This window comes from Athalia rosae, chromosome 5, assembly GCF_917208135.1.
Source record: "Athalia rosae chromosome 5, iyAthRosa1.1, whole genome shotgun sequence".
Lineage (NCBI taxonomy): Eukaryota > Metazoa > Arthropoda > Insecta > Hymenoptera > Athaliidae > Athalia > Athalia rosae.
In genome coordinates, this window is record NC_064030.1 from 2,015,743 (window position 1) to 2,035,490 (window position 19,748).

The 19,748-nt window shown below is 48.1% G+C and overlaps 1 long non-coding RNA gene across 4 annotated transcripts in view; it reads right to left on the bottom strand.

Moving 5' to 3' along the window:
- LOC125500957 overlaps positions 1 to 19,748 on the bottom strand; it is a 100,056-nt gene that overhangs the window by 32,522 nt on the left and 47,786 nt on the right. The window contains exon 1 of one of the 4 annotated variants that reach the window (XR_007278411.1): positions 13,666 to 13,972. The exons of the other annotated variants lie outside the window; for them this stretch is intronic. This is a non-coding gene — a long non-coding RNA (uncharacterized LOC125500957). Of the gene's footprint in view, positions 1 to 13,665; positions 13,973 to 19,748 lie in introns of those variants that run through there. 4 annotated transcript variants of the gene reach the window in all.

The following is a 19,748-nucleotide window of genomic DNA, read 5'->3' on the forward strand; positions in this document are numbered from 1 at the left end:
AGGGGTGGCGCACCGGGACCTCCGCCACTTGATACTGTTCGAGAAACAGGAGGAGGAGGAGGAGGAAGGAACGGGGAGAAGCAGAGTCGAGGCTCCCATTGTTTATTCCAGAAATTAGTAAATTCTACACGAAACCCGCGATAGCACCCGTCTGTCCTTCCCGGGGGACGCTGACGGAATAAGATGTACGTACGTACGGCGCGAGTACGTAGGTGGGGCTACGTGACGCGAACACCACCGCAAAACCGACGAATCGACGATCTAGAATTCGATTAGTTGTTGAAAAAATTTACCGAACAGAGGGAGAGGATATCGAACGCGCTATAAATACGTCGCGGCGTGGCGAACACTTTGCGAGGGAAATTATCGATTCCGTCGAACGTCTTGGAAATATAAACGTCGATCTTTCGAATTCCCTGAATTGGATTACTTCTCGCCGCTTCCTAATAGAGGAGACGGTTGTCTCGGTCGACGAGATTTATTTTCCACGCGAACTTGACGTTCGCGTGGGTTTTCCTAACTCTTAGAATCGAACGACGATTCGATTCAGACTGCAACGCAACCGCGTTACCTCCTTCGACCCTGAACCCCGGTCGTCCTCGTCAACTTTGCAACGTTAAATTCAGCCAAACGACCGCTGAAATCTACCCGCTAACGCGTCGTCATTGTTTCCCTATAGATACGAAGCGCACGCACCACGAAGTACGAATGCTAAATTTCGTGCAATTGATACCGGGAATAAGTGAAACGTTAGGATATACTTTTACGCGGCAAATCGTCATCGATTTTTTCACGTCATTCAAATGGTACAACGACGCGCTCGAACGACTCGTGCGACCTCCGCTACGGTCGACCTTGCAACCTTGCTACACCCGACGTCGGTTCTTCGAAGACATTGGAATAAATCTGATGAAAAAAAAACTTCAACCGTTCGTCAAGACTTCGCTGGGAGTGGTACGTACGCGTAATTACGGTGAACGGTCCGGACGCCGCGTATGAATTTTATTCGTACGATGAAGAAAAAAAAAACAAATAAGAAAAAAGAAAAGAAAGCAATTAACTCGTCCGTACGTGCGGATTGGACGACGACCCCGTTGATAATTGTTTGGCGAACGCACGTAGGGTTACCGGAAGAGTACCGCGCGTTGCGAAGGACCTTCGGGACCGCGGGACCACCTAGGGCCCTCGGCGGAGCGAGCTTATTCACGAGGCATGGTGCGTTACGGCCTGTTCGCACGCCACCTCCGTAACGGCGCCTTGGTCCTCCTCATCCCCGAACGCTGTGGGAGCGCGTCGTAAACACACCGCGCATCGTAGGAGGAACTCGTACGCGGAGAAATTACCGTACATATGTATATATTCGTTCCAAAATCGTTCCTCGACTCCGTCTGGCACGTCGAGTGTTGAAGTGAATGGGTAGAAAATCGAAATAACTTTCATTACGAAACGGTGAGCTCCGGCTAATTTTTAATCAAATTTAGGGAAATCGGTGTAAACGAAGATCGGACCCCCTGGGGTCCACCGGCGTCGTTGGGGACCTCCGTCTCTCATTTTATATCCCCCGTGGTCGAAAGGATATAGTAGGAGTCTCCTACAGGTTGCTCCGATTCAACCGGTTGAAAAGTAATCATCGGGCCTACGTTATATGTATATCCCCTGTAAATGGATAAACGTTCTCTCCGCTCTCCGATGCTGTTTCGAGTCGGATATCGGCTTACGGTCGGTCTCGTCTTTGTATTTTCTTCGAATCTTTTTTTTCCCATTTTCTTTTTTCTTTCATTCTTCGCTCCTAAACCCGACTCGTCGATTGATCTCGATAATCGAAGCGGTAGCGAACAACAGCGATTCCGAGCCCCCCCATGGACGGTGGTTTCACGCTCGAATAATTTCTGGCTAAATAAAGGAGTATGAAAAACTCGGATTCCATTACCCTTACCGCGGTTGTACCGGTACATTATAGGTTTTACCTTTTTACAGCGCGGCGCTAGCCACCTCGAGCGCCGAACGTTCGTTGCCGTTGTTGTTGCTGCCGTTGCCAACGGAGGAGTGAGCGAGCGGTGAGTCCCCCCGGCGCTGCGCGTCTTTATGGTTTATATTACGCACGATCGTGTACGTACATAGGTGGTACATGGCGTTACAACCTGCGAGATCGTACGAAGAGGCATCGGCGTCGATGCGCGGCGCTCGATTTTCTCCCCGCTCGTCGAGCGCCCCGTTTACCGTTTTAAATAAATTAACAAGGGGATCCGTGCGGAGCGACGAAGTTTCACGTTGCGCCGGACGATACGAGCGATACGACGTTTATACCCGAGATAGAGAACCGCGGTATTTATACGTAATTACGTACGCGTACGCATATTCACCCGTGGCTATAGAACGCGCACATCCCTATAGATACCTACCTAAACACGAGTCTCTCCGTATATTTGTATACACAGGCATATGCACACCGTACGCGTATTATGTACCGCAGTTATACAGGCGTGTTTCCTACTTATCGGCTACTCAATTTGAATAAATTGCTGACAACGCGCGCGCCGTGTGCCCCGAGTAGCCGGCCCTCAGCTTCAAAATTCAACGTAGTATGACAGTCACCTGCCTCCACGCAAGAGTGATTTATAAATCACTCTAACGTAAATTACGTATCAGAACTTACTAATCGTTCGGCGCGTAACGCCCAGTTTTCCTCGCGTTCGTCGACGACGTGAACGTGAATATCGACCGTTCGATTTTTGTTCAAAAGGACGTCCGATTCGTGGACGGGCCTGAAATTTCGTCGCGACGTCTCGAGTTTTCAGGCCTACCGCGGGTCGTGGCGAGGGTAATTCGAAGGAAAGTAAATCGGCTCCGGGGTAGCGATTTGGGATTTATTTTTTTTTTTTCCCGTCGTCTGGCGCAGACCAGAAGAAGACGACGATCGGGGTTCCGGATGATTTCCCGAGAGGATTAGCCGCTCCAATGTCTCGCTTCGACGATGATCCTCTCGTACCGATCGCGGACGCGATCCCGCGCGGTGTTACTTGCGCGGTCCAGTGATCTCCGCGGTCTTTGGCCGCACGGGTCAGTCAAACGAAATCCGTAGATCGAGCGATCCGATCGCGATCGTCCGAAGAACGATCGGCGCCGCGAGGGCCACACCGTTCGTTCCTACCGTTCAAATAGCCTCCGTAAAAAAGCGTGGGGAAAAAAATTTGTAAAAACTGATTGAAAAAAAAATTACACGCCAGCTCGTGCCCCGTAATAGTAAACATCCGTATTCTCTTTGTTCCAAGGAAGTTTCTCTCCGGCCTTTTTTTCTCGTTTTGTTTTTTGTTTTTTTTCTCTCTTTCTTTTTCCTCGAGAACCCCAGTCGCGAATGCGCCTCGGGCGATAATATGGGTACATATGCTTATATGCTTCGAGCGCACATGCTACAACAAATGTAATTCTCTGGCCTTGACATCTTTTAGTTATGTTATATTCGCACGACCCGTGTTTCAAGTTTGTTTTTCCTTCTTCTTTTATCTTACACCCCTACTAGCGTATTTTTTTTATCAACACTCGCTCGATCTCTCTCGTTTTCACCGGCGACTCGTTCGTCGCGTTCCTTCGCCTCAACTTTTCTCTCGTATTGTTGCAATATCTGCACAGGTATACAAACGCGCGCGCGTGTATACATGTATACTTCGGTCTGACGCATTCCAACTATAACGTCGAAGCACGCGTGTCGCACGTGCTCCGAAGACCGAGAAGCCCCGCGTTTTCAAGCGCATACGACATCGTAACCGGTGACCCACACGCCCGCTTACGAAGATCATTTTCATGCGGTTCTCCTCGCAAGAGTTATGTTATTCCGCTACTCGAGTCCGTAAGCGTGGCCAACATCGTGCTGCTGCTGCCGCTGCTGCTGTTGTGCGCTTTGCGGCGGCAGACTGCGCCCGAAAATCTCCCAAAGTCTCGCTGGATATCGAGTGTCCGTTTTCGTGCTCGCCGTATGCTCGAAGTTTGGTGTTTGCAGTCCGGTACCCGGATGCCCCGGATGCCCTGGACCGTGGATATCGTGTCAGCCATATGGCCGGGCAATGCGCAATCCTCGGTTATTTTACTCCCTCTGCCATATGATGCCGAAATTTTCGCGCACCTCGCTCTCGGTACGACTATCCGAAATTGACGGTGTCTCTTCTTTGCTTTTTCTTCGTTGCTCGAATTCTCGTCGTTTAATCGAGCGATTGAAACCTTGATTGATCAATCGATCCTGCGAGGAGCTGATATTTTCTCCGCATCGACGAAGGAAAGATCGAAGAACGAAAAAATCGTTATTATATCTGCTGGGATATCGTGAGTCGGGTAGAGGTGGAAAAGAAAAAAAAAAAAAAAAGATCAGGAACGAGGTGGTTTCCGAAAACAGTCAACGCCATATGGCGATTCGGTTTTTGTCCTCGGCAACCAGAAATGAATAATTAACCGAGCGACCCCCGTCGCTCCGCTCGGTACGCTTTACGTCTACCGGCTACTTATTTACCCCACGCAAAGTTCCACGTCCCATTTTCACGCACGCCCCCGAAAGACTCGAATCCATTGAGAAGTGTATACCCATGGTTACAAAACACGGCGGGGATTTCGTGTCACGCACGTTGCAACGTAAAAAAAACGCGTGGGAAACTCGATGCTATCGTAGCCCCGATTTGCGCGGTAAAGGGCCCGTTTTTTTGTTCCATATCTACAGTTTCAAAACCCCCTCGTAATTATCGATCAAACTTTATCTTTGTCGAGCGAAAAAATTGCGCGAAGGGGTAACGGAGACTCCAAGCTGGAAGTTCCCGAAAATCCTGGACTCCGGTGCTCCCGGAACCCGGCGATCCAATACCTAAGCGGAAAAAATAGAATCACGTCTGGACGATAGGCTCAGTTATAGGGGGGGAGGATGATAATTTCCAGGAAATGGTCAGATCGACGTACGACTGGAGGCGCGCAGTCATTTCCTCCGTTGGATTTTATCTCGTATCCCTGAACATACAGACTCGCCGCATACGTGCGGGACGAATGTGAGCTGTAACTGGTCATGTGCGCGTTCCACCGCATATACCTGTGTAGGTTTACAATTTGTTTTCTCTCTCCCTCCCCTTTCCCCTTTCCCTTTTTTTTTTTTTTATTTTCTTTCGGGCAGCGCGTACAGATGCCCATTGCCTGCGGGAGCACCTGGTCACCACCCCCGCGCGTACACCGAAACGCACGCGCCTTCGAACGGACACGGTGCACCGGCGCGCGATCCCCGTAGCGTCGCGACGCCCGCGCGCCTTCGCATCGCCGAACCGTTTATCGTGTTTGCGCGACGGAATCGGAATCGAGAAATATCGAGAAACCCAATGCAGCCCGTACCACACGCATACGCGGACGTCGATCGGACTCGGCAGATGCCCGGAAGGGTAGACAGGGTGCCGCCGCCGCCGCCGCGCGGCCGATTCGTCCGTTTAACGAAGGTATAAAATGCAATAATGGAAAATATACCGGTCCCCGGGGATCGTTCGAGTTGCTGCCACTTCGCAACCCTTTTTCTTTTTTTTTTTCTTCGCCTGGGCAAACAACCCGATTCATGAATTTCTCTATTTGGCGTTATCCTTTTTCTTCTTTTCTTTTTTTTCTTTTTTTTTCTGATGCTTCTCTTCCCTATTTTTCACCCGTCCGGATCGATGTACATTTGAATGAGACGTCTCCGCAAATGGCAGCTGCAAAATTTCACCGAAATTTCCCTATTATGGGATAGGAGATTTTTATTTTTGTATATAATATATTTCGCTCTCAGAAATGGACCTTTCTTCGAGCGCATAGACACCCCGTACTCTCGTGCGGCTGGTGCAGAACGCGAGGGTCGGACAGGTGATGCGGGCACGCGCCATTCTCCCGTATTTGTACGCGTATACCCTATAGAGATACACCTCCGGAGGAAAACCCTTTTTTGCCTGAAATATCGAAATCTTGATTCTAAAGGTAAACTATTCGAAACCCATTCCAGATACCGGACGGGTATCCACCAACAGATGTGTTTTCGTAGTTACATTAGACGAGCGAAGATGCAGGTAAAACGCAAACCCTTTCGAATCCTTTCTGCTTGGACCGCGGATTCCGCATCACAAAATTCACAAATAAAAAAAAAGGACGTTCGAAGGCAGAAGATACGAAATTTACTCCCACGCGTTGGATCGTTCGTTTCTCTGGGTAATAATTATTCGTTTCGGGGCGATTCTGTAATTCGTGCGAAGGGTAGCGGCAAAACGTTAATAGTAAAAGCAAATAAACGAGAGAAAAAAAATTCAATTTATATCCGGTAGACGCGGCATGTAATCGTAGGGGTTTAATAATGCACGCGAGTTTTTTTCTACACCGACACGTATGAAAATAGCCATGCACAAACAGATGCCCCGTTAATCGGGGTGGTGCAGGGCGATCGGTACCGCACGGCCGCAACCATACATGGGGATTGGATATCCGAAATTATCTCACGCCACCCCAGAGTCTCGTGTAACGCGATCAAAAAACGAGTGTCACCCACCGGCTGTAATCGCCCCCCCTTTCTCTACTTGAAATTGTGGGGTAGAAGCGGTGTGGGTTTTGGTCAAATGCCGGCACACAATTCACCCCCTTCCCCTTCCTCACCCCATCGCCCCGCCGCGCACGGCGATCGAAGAACTTCGAAACACGCGGGTACGAAGAGGCACGGACCCACGCGGGTACGTGTATTTTATGTAAAATATTTATGTACGAAGAAAATTTTTACTCACAAGTTTATTCGAACGGTGGAGCGTAGCGCGTGCTCCCTACGCAGGCGGTGGACCGAGCGCGTTTCAAGTTTGTGTAAATGAGGTGTGTAACGCACATACGTGTTTGTCGTTGGTACGTCTGTATCCACCGTGCGGTGTTTACGTACGGTGGTTTTTTGTGATCGTATGCATCGGAAGGGGGGGGGGGGATGGTATGTACAGGGAGTGAGGATTCGAATGTGTGCACTTCCACCACCTGCGAGGGGCAGGTGATACCCGGTGTAATCAGGGCAGGGCGCCAACCTTCCCCGTGCGTATCAAAACACATTGCTACGCACGTATTTATGGGCTTTTGCCGACGCTGTTGCTGCCGCCGCCGCTGCTGCCCTCGCTGTGTTGCACAACGATAAGCGTACAGCGAACGACGAAAAATACGCTCGTCGAATAAAAGTAGTCGGTAGAATTTGCCGGGGCTAATAAATTCATCATGGGAATATTACCGTGACCCCGACACCACCCTACTCGCGTCCGTAATTCCAGTTACGTGGAAGCACCTGGAAATTTTTTGTTCCAAATTAAAACAAACAACCCCGTTCGAAAAAATCAACATTATCTCACCCTTTTCAGTTTTTCTTTTTTTCTTTCCCAGAGGGGTTCGAAATATTTGCCATTTTTCCTCTTTCCGTTTCTACCTCGGGATTTATGTTTTTTTTCGTTTCTTTTTTCGTTCGTTGCAATCCGAGGTGCCGAACGTCTGGAAAATCAACGCGCATCCGTAATCCGAGCACGAGCGAGTGAGATTTGAAAATCTGGAGACGTCGGTCTGGGAAGAATAAAGGAATCACTCGGATAGAGAAAAAAAAAAAGAGAGAGATTTTTTTTCTACACGTAGAGTAAATCTGGAAAAACGAGTCCCGGAATAAATCGAGATGGGACGAAGACGCCGCTGCTTGGTGACGAACAATAAGGTCCTTGAAGATGATTCCGTCATCGCGTATTCCCGTACAGGCCGAACAACGGAGTCGTCTGAAGGAATTTCTTTCGGATCCAAGGTCTTGAAACATTGACAGATAAGGCGTCGGGTTTTCAGGTGCTTTTTTCCTCCAGCGTTAAAAAAAGCCCCAACCCCCCCTTTTTTTTTTTTTTTCAATTCAGCTCCAACACGCTCACGTGAGAAAGAAGAAAATGAATAAATTAGAAAAGACAATATGCGCCTGCATTTTATTTCGTTAAAGAGAGTGAAACGACGCGATCGTTATCCAGTCCCAAATAGGCACAACCGGTGCCGTTATCCTCACCTATCTCTGGGCACGATCGTATCGCGCGTAAAGCAGAGGAGATCTCTTCATGAACTTGAAGAGATGAATAAAATTGTGGCATGTAAAAAAGCTCGTGAAAAAGGATCGAAGGCGACGAAAAACAACTTCCTGTATTAGAAAGCACGTCGGGACGTTACCCGCGCCGCCTCCGAGCGTAGCTACTGTGGGCACTATTGTTGCCCTAGGTCTGGGAGCCCCCGAAGGGCATTCGGAGGGACCGTTTCTCTTACTTTCGTTTCTTCATTTTTTTTTGTTTTTTATCATCTGGTCTTTTTTTACTTTTCTCGTTACAGCACAGCTTCTCGGCGGCAACGGTTGTTGCTGGAGTCTTTACGGTACATATGGTGGACGGCTGATGGAACGTGGAGTTTGGAATGCTAGGAAAAAAAAGGAATCAAGGAAAAATGACGAATTTTTGAGGTCAAAAAAGCTGTCGAGAGATTCGAGCTTCGAAAGACATAGATTTCGCCGTTGTCGTAATAACGTGAATCAAGGCGACGAGTGATCGACGAGCTTTCGATATAATCGGAGTAATTCGTCTCTTTCAACGTCATCGCGTTAAATATACGTATTAAATCGAAGTATAAATATTTTTCGTTGAAAAACGAGTAACGCGTCCCGCGTAGGCTGGACGCGGCGCACGATGCGTACGAGGATAATATCAACGGCGGGAAATTATGTAGTTATGAATACACGTCATATCACGAAGTAGTTAAACTCGAGACACGCGCCGTACTCGCGTCGTTTTACCTGTGCATTATAATAACCGAAAGGCGTGGATGTTGTTACTACTCGCTCGGGTGGTGGTGGTGGTGGTGGTGGTGCACGTACGCGCGGTAACCTACCCGCATACAACGCGCCGAGAGCTGTTTATGTATATATTCGAAGGCACGAGGTAGGTGAGTATGTAATTCCTTTATTTCTATCTCGCATCTCGCATCTCCCATCTCGTCGACGTCTCTCGAACGAGAGGTGCGGTGTGTACCTTGCGGTCGCCCGCAGACGCGCGACGTTCCCCGCATCAACGATACGCGAGTGTGTCTCTACCTTCGTACGCAACGTGTGTATATATACACGTTACACACGTTGTCCTTACGTTTCATACGTACGTCATGTGCACCGCGGGGCACAGCCTCGCGTGCCTCCCGGCGCTAACCCAGTCCCCCTGTTCCTTCGCCTTCTTACCGCGTCTCACCGGTCTCACTGTTTCACTGTTTCAGTTGGTCAGCAGTTCCGAGCGCGGGTCGCCGCCGGTTTCACAGCGAGCGAACGAGTAGACGCATGCGGGAATAGTTTTTGCTGGAAGACCGGTCTCCGGACATCGTCGCCGTCTAGGTCTAGTCTGTCGCATCGCGCCCCCGTCTCCCCCGTCTCCCCCCCCTCGCCCATTCCCTCCTTATTTTTCCTCTCTGTTTCAGTCGTTCTCCTCGTCAGCGAGCTGGACAGGAGGAGCTCGCTTCTAGTTGCCGTACGTGCTGCGGTGTTCCGAGCCGGGATTCCAGTCGGCGGTTTTTCTTCCGGGGACTGCGACGCGCCATCGTTCGCTTGATAATTGGGTAAATTGGCGGCCGAATGAAGTCATGAATCGAATTGAAATTTAACGACGAAGAAGATAATTGGCTGCCGCTTATACCGGTACTAGCCGACGTCTCCGGAATATCCACCGTCCTCGCCCCTTGTGCGCTCCTTTTATTCGCTTCGCTCATCCCTTTCGCTTTTCCGACGCGAAACCCCGCGCGCGGCCATCGGGAACAGTAGAGAGGATCAAAAGACGATAAATCTTCGGCGATCTCGCGATTCTCGCGTCACTTTCTCAACGGACCCCGACTCCTTTACAGGACTTGCACGCGTCGCGCCTTCTTGCTTAAGTTTCCGAGCTCTACCCGCGACAATGTGGATTCCTTTTTTTCTAGTTTTGCAAGCGTGAGAATCGATACGATAATTCCGAAGAATCCGCGGGCGATCGCTTCCACTTTTCTTTGGAATGAACGTGAATTATCCACTCTTCCACACAATCCTCATTCGCACACCTGTAAAACTACAACGTCCACGGAACACCGGGTTTAATTATTATCTGGGGTCCGCAGTGACGGCCACGCGACTTATCTCGGATTTTCTTCTTTTCTTTACCTTTTTTTTGTTTTTTTTTTTTTTGTTTTGGTTTGAAAATTTTTTTCCTCTTCTTTTCACCCGAAGATGTGGGCATAGGGGCACCTCTACCAGCCAGCACAATTCTCTCAGCGACCGGGGCAGGTGCATACCGTCGCCTATCCACGACTTTGTGAGCCCCTCGGATGGCGTTTTGATGTCCTCTTGTCAGAGTCGCGTACCATCGCCTCTCCTCTCCCTCACTCGCCGTATCTCGTCTCCCTCGATATCCTCCTCCCTCTCCCTCACTCTCTATCTCTCTCTCTCCCCCTAGAATTTCCTTCTCTCATTCTCGATATTCCCCACCGGGAGATCCCGAGAGCCACGCGCCGTGGAGAGTCCGACACCAAAAGGTGTGCGCATCTCCGGGCTCGGCTCATCTTCCCGGGATCCGATCCGGTCCACCTGTAACGGACGGTACCGAATTTCGATCACTTTCATCCTCGAAATTCGCTCGTTCGATACTCAAGGTCGCGATTCGTCCGAAATGCGAGATCGGCGCTTCGCAATTATATAATAAAAACGCCGAGGATAATGGGCATAATTTTTGTGGGCGGTGGAGAGAGCGTTTTTTATACGATATATCCGGTTCGCTTGGCTGCGTCAATGCGGTCGTTGGATCGCTTATTAATAAGCCCGTGACACAATGACGGAGAGACTTACCGTTCGTTTATGTAACGCAAGTTCAATGTCTGAATGAAAAAGCAGCCGACGCGCCACCGCAAGATGAAAATAATAGCGAGTGGGTGGCGCGGTATTACGGTTTCTATAGTGCTCCTTCCCTGCGGTTAGAGAACCGAGCCCCGACTCGTTTCACGTACTACAAACACGTGTATATATATGTATATATGTATATATATGGAACGTTTTATCCAAAGCACAGCTGTACGCCACACCGTGATTCAACGTGTACGTCAATTATTGCTCACCCCATTATGAATTACTGTACCGTTTCCCGTCCGATCGAACGAGCTCCGATTTGATTTTCAATTTCGAAACGAGATAATTACCGTATCGCCAAATCCATCCAAGAAAAACTTTGGTTGACTCAAATTTACGAATACACTCGAGGATGCGAGTTCTCGTGTGTACGTAGATGATTTACGTGGGCAGAGGTGAAGATTGGAGATGTACACCCCGTGGCACGAGCCTCGCTTTACAAACGTATACCGCGAGCCTGTGGGCATTTTGTACATTTGTATACGTATACGTACGTCGGAAAGGTGAAGAATTTACGTACACGTTCGTATTGTAGGTAAACGGATACTTTGTAATATACTATGCATGCATCGCGTGTGCCTCGTGTGTATACGCGATGTGTGCCGCGTGCCTCGTTGTGGCCTTGTCAATGTCAGATGCGGCGACGTCGGTTGTTCCTCCGACTCGCGTTCGGAGGGCGAATGGTACGCACACAACCGTCTTTTTCCATTCTCCGCAAAATACCGATTCCTCGGGCGATCATTGCGGTCTCGTATCCGCGCATCGACGTCGGCACGAGTTACGCGACTCGTAAAAGCTACGTGTTTATCCCCCTGAAAAATCAAAGTAAATCCGGTACCCGCTCCGAAGTATTTTACCCGGACTATAATTATATCGGCAAAATAATATCGCTATCTATAGTACAGTAATTTCGGATGATCGAGTGAAGTAAAGTGAGGCGCGTTATACGTGTCCTGCGTGATGTTCTACAAAACAAATATCGATCCGAATTGATCATCGGAATCGGTTACTCGTTCTCAATGAGAGCAAAAGAAAGGAGCAAAAATTGACGACGTTTTTCCACGTTCAACATTTTTTTTTTTTTCGAATCGTTTTTTTTTTTTTTCAACATTTTTTTTTTTCAAAAAAGCTTCGGGCGATTTTCGACAGAACTCTGTGTACGACGCTCGCGGGCAGGGAGCACGCGAACAAAGTGCGGCGGGTAATTTTGCCCGTGATTTGCATCGGCTACAAATTACCTCGGATCCGTTCTACGTCGAAGAACATCATTTCTTATTTCGGAGGTTCGCTCGTCGAGCGTCCCACCTCGATACTTTATACGAATTCGGTATACCTGAGAAGACATAATACGTACAAAAGATGAGGACGGGCTACTACTTCGGCAGCGGCGATTTTGCGGTTGCGATGATCAACCGACCGCAAAACTCACTCCGCTCCTCTCGCATTATGCAGCGCTCTTACACGGGCGCGCGTGCGAGTTTTTCAAACGAAGGAATTTATCTCGTTTCCTCCCGTCCCTCCGCTCCGCCACGCCGAGGAGAGCGATGGACCAGAAAATAGGCGATACGACGATCTCAAATGATAGAAAACTATGAATTAGATGAAATCGGCAGGTGAGGAAATCAAAGAAAAAGGCAGAGTCGCATGTGCAGTGGCTTTCGGAAAATCCGCGTCAAGTTTTCGTGGGCATAAACGAACGCGGGCCGAAAGAAGATTTGGCTCGCGCTGCGGTTATCGTCGGAACGACGAGAGGAGGGAGAGAGGATCGGAGCGCGGAGTAACTGGAATACGAGGTAGGGGAAGCGGAGCTCTCGGTCGAGGTAATGCAGGCGCTCACCAAAAGGAGGGACAGCTGCCGGGCCGTTTGGAGTACCGAGTGTGCCACGCGACCCTCGATCCCGCTCCGACTTCAACTTCAACTTCAACTTCAACTTCAGCTCCGGCCCCGGCTTCGGTTTCACATACGTATAGTATTTTTACAGGTCCCGCACCGCGGCGCGGTGGACCATCCCGACGGATTTCATCCAGCCATAGCAACACGCGGAGACCGAACGTATTATGCGGCGTTGCGCACACGAGCCCCCGGTACAACTCGGGGGGGGGGGGGGCAGGAGGGCAGGAGGGGAGCAGACGTCGAAGAGACCACCAGACTTGTCACACCTGCACCTCTCTCGGCGTCGCGCTCCTGCCTCCAAACGGTCCGTTTCTTCTTCTATCTGCTTACACGGGATGCGCACGTATCTCCAAATAAATAGCGATACCCCCTACACCACCTACCCCGTAACGATACGCGCCTGCGATTCTACGCCACGTACAACGTCGACACCTTGCACTCGCTCGTCCTTTAACTTGATATTTTGCGTGCGCCGATAAGGAGTAGGACTCGAGGTTGTTTTTGGAGCCCCCCGGTTGCTTCTGTCGTTTTCTTTTTCTCTTCGATTTTCTATGACCTATCGTGCGATCGGTTCGATACGAGATGACGACGATGAAATGTGTGATTTTTTTCGGACGGGCTATACGCGAAGACACCTGTTCTCCGAACTTTGGAATCACGTGCACACGCGTCGCGTGTATGTGTACATGTATATTTACGTATGCAATTCGGTTACCGGTTACGTCGGGTCAGGGATTTTAAACGGTCCGGACTACACCGGGAATTAATTAGGCGACTTTCATTTCATTTTATTCGATTTGATTTCATTTTATTTTTCGGGTGAAAAAAAAATGAGTGAATAAAATACCTCGGACGAATATAGAGAACGAAGGTCGTTCCGGACGTAAAGTTGCCGCTGAAGTTGCTCATCCCGGTGCGCGCTGTCGGTGCCGCGCAACGTCGCCGATCTTTCACCTTCCTCTCGAATGTAACGAGCGGAAAAAATGACGATTCGCGTACGTCGCGATCCGTCCGCGTTGCTCGCGTCGATTCGCCGCTACTTATCCGGTATATTATTAGCGCGATTGTAAAAATTGCGTAGCGTACGCATATGTAATTATTCCATTGTGCGCTCGCCTCCTTTTATTCGCCGTAATCGTACGAAACGTACGACAACTTGAGGAGCCCAAGATTCGCGCGCGCGCGCTCGCGCAGCTGCGATAATAATTAACGGCCTCGTATACCCGCATCAATTGCAAATACTGCACAACATACACGGACGGTGTATACCTGTATCTCGTGTATAAATATGATTAATTTTTCGATGCCGAACGACGAAGGTGAAAGGTGCGCGCCGCGCACAAGGTCCACACCCGAATAACTCTTGAGCATTTTCCGATTTCTCGCTAATTAAACCTTTATCTATACGGCGATGAATTATTATCCGACGCGTAGACATCTCTCGGCTACGTTCCCCGTGGAGATGGAATCATTCAATTCAGCCGAGCTTTTTTTCTGAAATTTATTTCGTTTCATTTATTTGCTCCTCCGCGATAAGGTTGAGGATCGAAGATTTTTCTTTGTTTCGCACCTGCTGCAGGACTCCGCGTCGAACCGAGCGTCGTCATTCTCGTGGCTGGGTGAAATCGACGAATGATCTTGTACGACGTGTTGGTTGTTATAATTCCTCGTCTATTTTTTTTTTTTCGATTCGACTTTACTGTAATATCGCAAAATGCAGGGGCTAGTAGTCGACGACAGGTGGATGGACGCGGCGCAGCTATATAAGGCGGAGGAGTTTAATAGGATATGTGTGCGCGATATATATTTCATATAAACGGGGCGGAGATTTGAAACTCGATAATTCCAAGCTACAGTTCATCTCACACTTGCGAACCGATGTATCCGCGGTGATAGCTAATTACACCTTGCGGTGAATACCGCTCGTATTTTTAATTGTTAGCTTATAATCTTCGCAATTAATATAATCGAACCCATGCATCAAGAAATTATCTCTCGGGATCAATCGCCCGCGATAATTATCGTCGAGGACCTTCATTAGGCGACTGTGATCCGTTTTTATTTATTTATTTTTTTTTTTTCTATCCTCGATAGAAAAATCGTCGCGATAAACTATCGGAAAAATCTCTTTTCCGCCGTCGCAGCTCCAGTTTCCGTCTTCGCCGTGAAGTAAAAAAAAAAAAAAAAAAAAAAAAAAGGAAAAATTTATCAGAGCGACTCCCGCGCACCACACGAATCGCTATAGGTACACCGCACTCGTAACTTAAATTGGACAAATTGGATAGGGAAACACGAAAAGTTAATTTGACCGCGATAAAAAGTACAAAATTTCACTCTGTGTGGTCTGTTGGCATTCTTACACAGTCCCTTGAAATTTCGGTGGCGCTTAAGCTCGAAGAAACCCCGAAAACTCTTTTACTCACCTACGTATAATACGCATATACCTATACAACTTCTATATACCTCTATTTTTTGACCACGGGCGGCAGGCGGACACACGCGAGGGGCGCAGCGTGCGACTTTCGATCTGTTTATCTAATTACCAGAAAAACTCGAGCCGGACTCGTGGACCGCCTAATGCCACACGGCTGGACAGTTCAACGGAAAACAGACGTGAACAGAAGAAATGAAAAGGGTGCACGGCATTGGAGAGAACAAGAACAAAAAAAAAAAACCGCTTATTTTTTATTTATCGAATTTTATTTCATTTTTTTTTTGTCTTCTAGACAAGCGATATTGTACCGTGCCGAGAATTATCATTAAATTTCTAAATTAATAGGAATTATGTGTCGGACAAAAAATTAATACGACGATAAAAAAACGAATAAGCAAGATGAAAAGGAAAAGAAAGACCTCCGAGACAAGCTCACCCCGCTCAGCGCTGTTCGCGTCACGATTTTTTAGTTCCGTTTTTTTTTTTTGATATTTTCAAAGCCACGACAATTCTTTTGAGAATTTGATGGTGGTAAATTCTTAATCAGCATATAATCGGCGAATCTACGTAATATCTCTAGTGAAACGAATAATTTCGTGTTACGTTTTAAAAAATATTCAAAGGATATTTTTTATCCTTGAGATTTTCGTAGGGATATGTCGTGCGGACCGTTACGTAGTAGCTGTCGGTACAGGGAGTTAGGTCGTTGGTCGGGTTTGGTTCGGTCGGCCCAGCTACCGCGTGAAATTAGTAAATTGAATAAAAAGTATGTCACACCCCCGTAAAATTGGGGCACTGGTGGCCACAAAGCAGCCGCCGGGGCGGTCCCCGGTCCTCTCTTTGTCGAAGGGAGAGAAGGGAGGAAAGGGGAGGTACGTCATCCGATTCGAGAAATTAGCCTTTCGTCCATCCGTCTGTCCATCGCGTCGCTCTGCGCTACGCGCGCCTTTATCCCGCCGCCAAAAACGTGACCCCCGAGAGAAAATAGAGTAACAAAATAAAAGGGAAAACAAATCTGGTCCGAAATGCGCGATGCGGCGTGGGTCGGTGGGAACCCGGTAAAGAACAATCCCACGGTGAAGTTAAAGTCAGTATTTTATACGAGTTTCATGATTATTTTATGCATACCATTTTATGGTATCGCAGTGCCGAGTATAAGACAATGCGGAGGACGATTAGTGGAATATCGGGGATGTATGCGTGTACAGGGGGTAGAGTTTGAGTGGTTCGTTTCTCGGCAGGGAAGAGATAATAGGACCACCCATAGAGCTTGAAATTTTCTTTAATCCTTGGCGAGCCCATCGACCGTAAGAAAAACAGGGGTAACAATTCCGGAGAGTCCGAGACAAACGATCGGTATATTAATTAGTCAGAATTTTATTCTAATTAGTCGTATAATCCTCGTGTAGCTCACGGAAACGAGCCGTACAATAAAGTCGAACAATTACGAGAACACGTTGATAATTAACCCTGATAATTAACGCCGTTGTCCGGTGGTCCGACTATAATTCTCTTATACATACACCTCACGCCGCGACCAAAGACCAAACCACCATTACCCAAAAAAAACTGAAATCGTAAGACACACCGTCCGCACACCACCGATCGCACACTTTCCTTTCGTCGATCGAAAAAAAGGGAAAAGAAAATCGAGGTTTTCACCGTTTCGGAAAAAGGAAGTTACTTAGCGGTGAGGAAGAAACGATTTTCAGTTCAGTCGGTCGATGATACATATATATTTTTTTTATTTTCTTTTTTTCTTATTTTAAATTTAACAATTTACTTTAATTGAATGACAAAACAGTTAGTCCGCCATCATTAAGGAGATGGGATGTCGCGGCTATAGCCGCAAGTTACACGATCTCGTTACGGAATTAATTTTGTTTTTCTCGGGGATCGCGTCGTCGTGATCTTTTTCCGGCGCATCGAGCCACGAAGTGGTTTTTCTGATGTATCGTGCGGAGCGCGCGACCCACCGACCGAGTGACGGTTACAATTTCCTTTTTAACCCCTCAGCCCTGATCTCGTATTCGAGCCACGTTCATCCTTCATTCAAACGTTCCAGCGAATGACGGGCTGCCCATTCATTCGTACCGTAGTTGTTCCGCGAAGCCCCGATATCCCGCAAAAACCGCAAACCTCCTCCGAGAGTCGACGGGATCGGCGAGGAGCGCATTGTTTTCCAAACTAGAATCTCCTCGCGTCCCACGTACGCACCCCGTCCCATTCGAAATTCAAAAAACAAAGAGCAAGGGGGCGGGGGGCGGGGGGGAGTCGCCGACGATAAGTCGACGGTCGCGCGTACCGTATTATTTTCATCCTCCCGTGGGGGAAAAATATACGTGGATAATTCGAACATACGATTCGGCGATGCGCGATCCTCCTTCAAAGAGGTTCTCTGTTGTCCGAAGGTTTTGTAAGGGACATGCGACTTGAGAAGACCGATCAACGGACGCCTCTGTTCAACCGTGTGATAAATCGCCCCCTTATCTTCCCCTGAGCAAACACTAGCTGTGTACGGAGATAAATTATTGATCGAACGTCGATCTCAGGATGTGACGCAGAGCAGCCGGGAGCTGTTAACACGGTATTCCAGATCACGCGCCACGCGCCACGTCGTTGCCTTCGTCGTTTTCGCGGCGAGGGGACCGGAAGCGCGGATATACAAGGGTCGTGGATGTTTGTCGCGACGAATTTACCCCCACCGCGGTGTTCGTGTCCAAAAAACTATCGCCGCGCACTTGCCAACCGATCGGGTTTTGTTTGCTTTCCTTTATGTATCCGGAGGGTGCAGAATGTAAGATTGTTTGCACGATTTTATGACTTACAAAGGTCGGCAAATTTTCGTCTGTTTTTTTTGTTTTTTTTTTTTGTCTCGTTGTTTAATTTTTCCCCTTGTTGTTGTTTTCTCTCTTTTCTTTTTGCTTTTCTCTCTTTCATTCTCTCTTTTCTTTTTCACAATCTATCCGAGTGATCTGTGGTTTTAACGTGTAACTATCTAAATTGTCATTTCTTCTTCGGGCTTTGACGGTCGCCGCCTCCTGCGGGAAAAGAGGACCTTTTCCTCCCGCGTCGAACGCTGTACGGTAGAAACGCGCGGCCGTCTATACGAAAATCTTAGATATTTGAGATAAAATTTAATTACCGGGAGATTACCTGCGCCGATCACGAAAATGGATCTCGCTTAAACCCTCCCCCCCTCCCCTCCCCCCGAAACCGCTCGCTCCTATACTTCCAGATCGCATCCGCCTCCGTATTTCTTCTTTTTCTTCTTCTTCTTCTTCTTCTTCTTCACTGATTATTATTTCACCGACGTCCCGTGCCCACGATATACCTCACGGAGGAGAACGTGAGGAGTAAGAACATCGTTTCGCTCTACAGAAAATCGTTTTCGCGTATATTACGTTATCTCGGATCGGAGAAGAAATCGAAAGGACGCCGAGGGAATAGGATCGCCTTTTATTTCTCCAAATGACGATGAAAATAATAAAGGCGGCTATTTCGATCGCTAAACGCTGTTACCGAGCATAAAAATGCAGGGAAACTCGGGAGCAGGTTCCTGATTAATAAATATATGTAGAAGGTCCCGAAAATAACGGCCGAAAAACGACCATCATAAAATTATGCGCAACGGACAAACGGCATTCCAAAGACGCGTGCTTTTTCGGGCCCCTGTCGTCACGTACCATATTTAATATATATAAATGGATTTTTTCTTTTTTTTTTTTTTCTTTTGACAAACGATACGACACGAAAATAATGACAACAAAAAAAAAAAATTTGCAGAAGCCTAAAACACCGAAATTTGCGTAACGTTGTTCCGATCCAGGAGAAGGGAAAAAATCTCCCGCAGAGATAACGAAATGAAGAAAGAGAAAAAAGAAAATGGGAAAACGGAGGGAAGATATAGATAAATGTGAACGGCGGAGCCGGTGATCGTAACATTGTAGTGCTTGTATAAAATTTTATTGTATCCTCCGTATACCTCGGTGGATGAAAATTCATCATTTTTCAAGGGAGCGAAAGGTTTCGAGTGCCTTTGATTGTGCTGCGGCATCCCCTTCCTCCCGAACCCCCGATGTATAAGAATGCCCCCTAATTTCTCCATCCGAAACCCGGTGTATCTTGGCTCGTAAAGGAGCGCTAATGGGCAAGTTTTCATGGAATTATACGGAGGTTTATACGCCGAGCTTACCCGCAGAGGACCACGACGCATACCGCGAGGAGTCGGTCCAATTTCGACGCCCATACAAAATGGAAAAGCCAGCAGCTGATTGGTCGGATTATTAATTCATAATTTCATCGAGCTCGGGAGCGTATACGCGTATCCCTGATCCCGAGCAACGTGGAGCGCGAGCTTTTTTCGAACCCTCGAAACGCTCTTCCTTATCCTAATTTCTGATCCAGGTACACCGAATACACCACGCTTCTGACGTCAAGTCATCCATCTTAACTCCCCCCCTGCTCGCCACCGCGGCGGTGAATATCAATCTTTG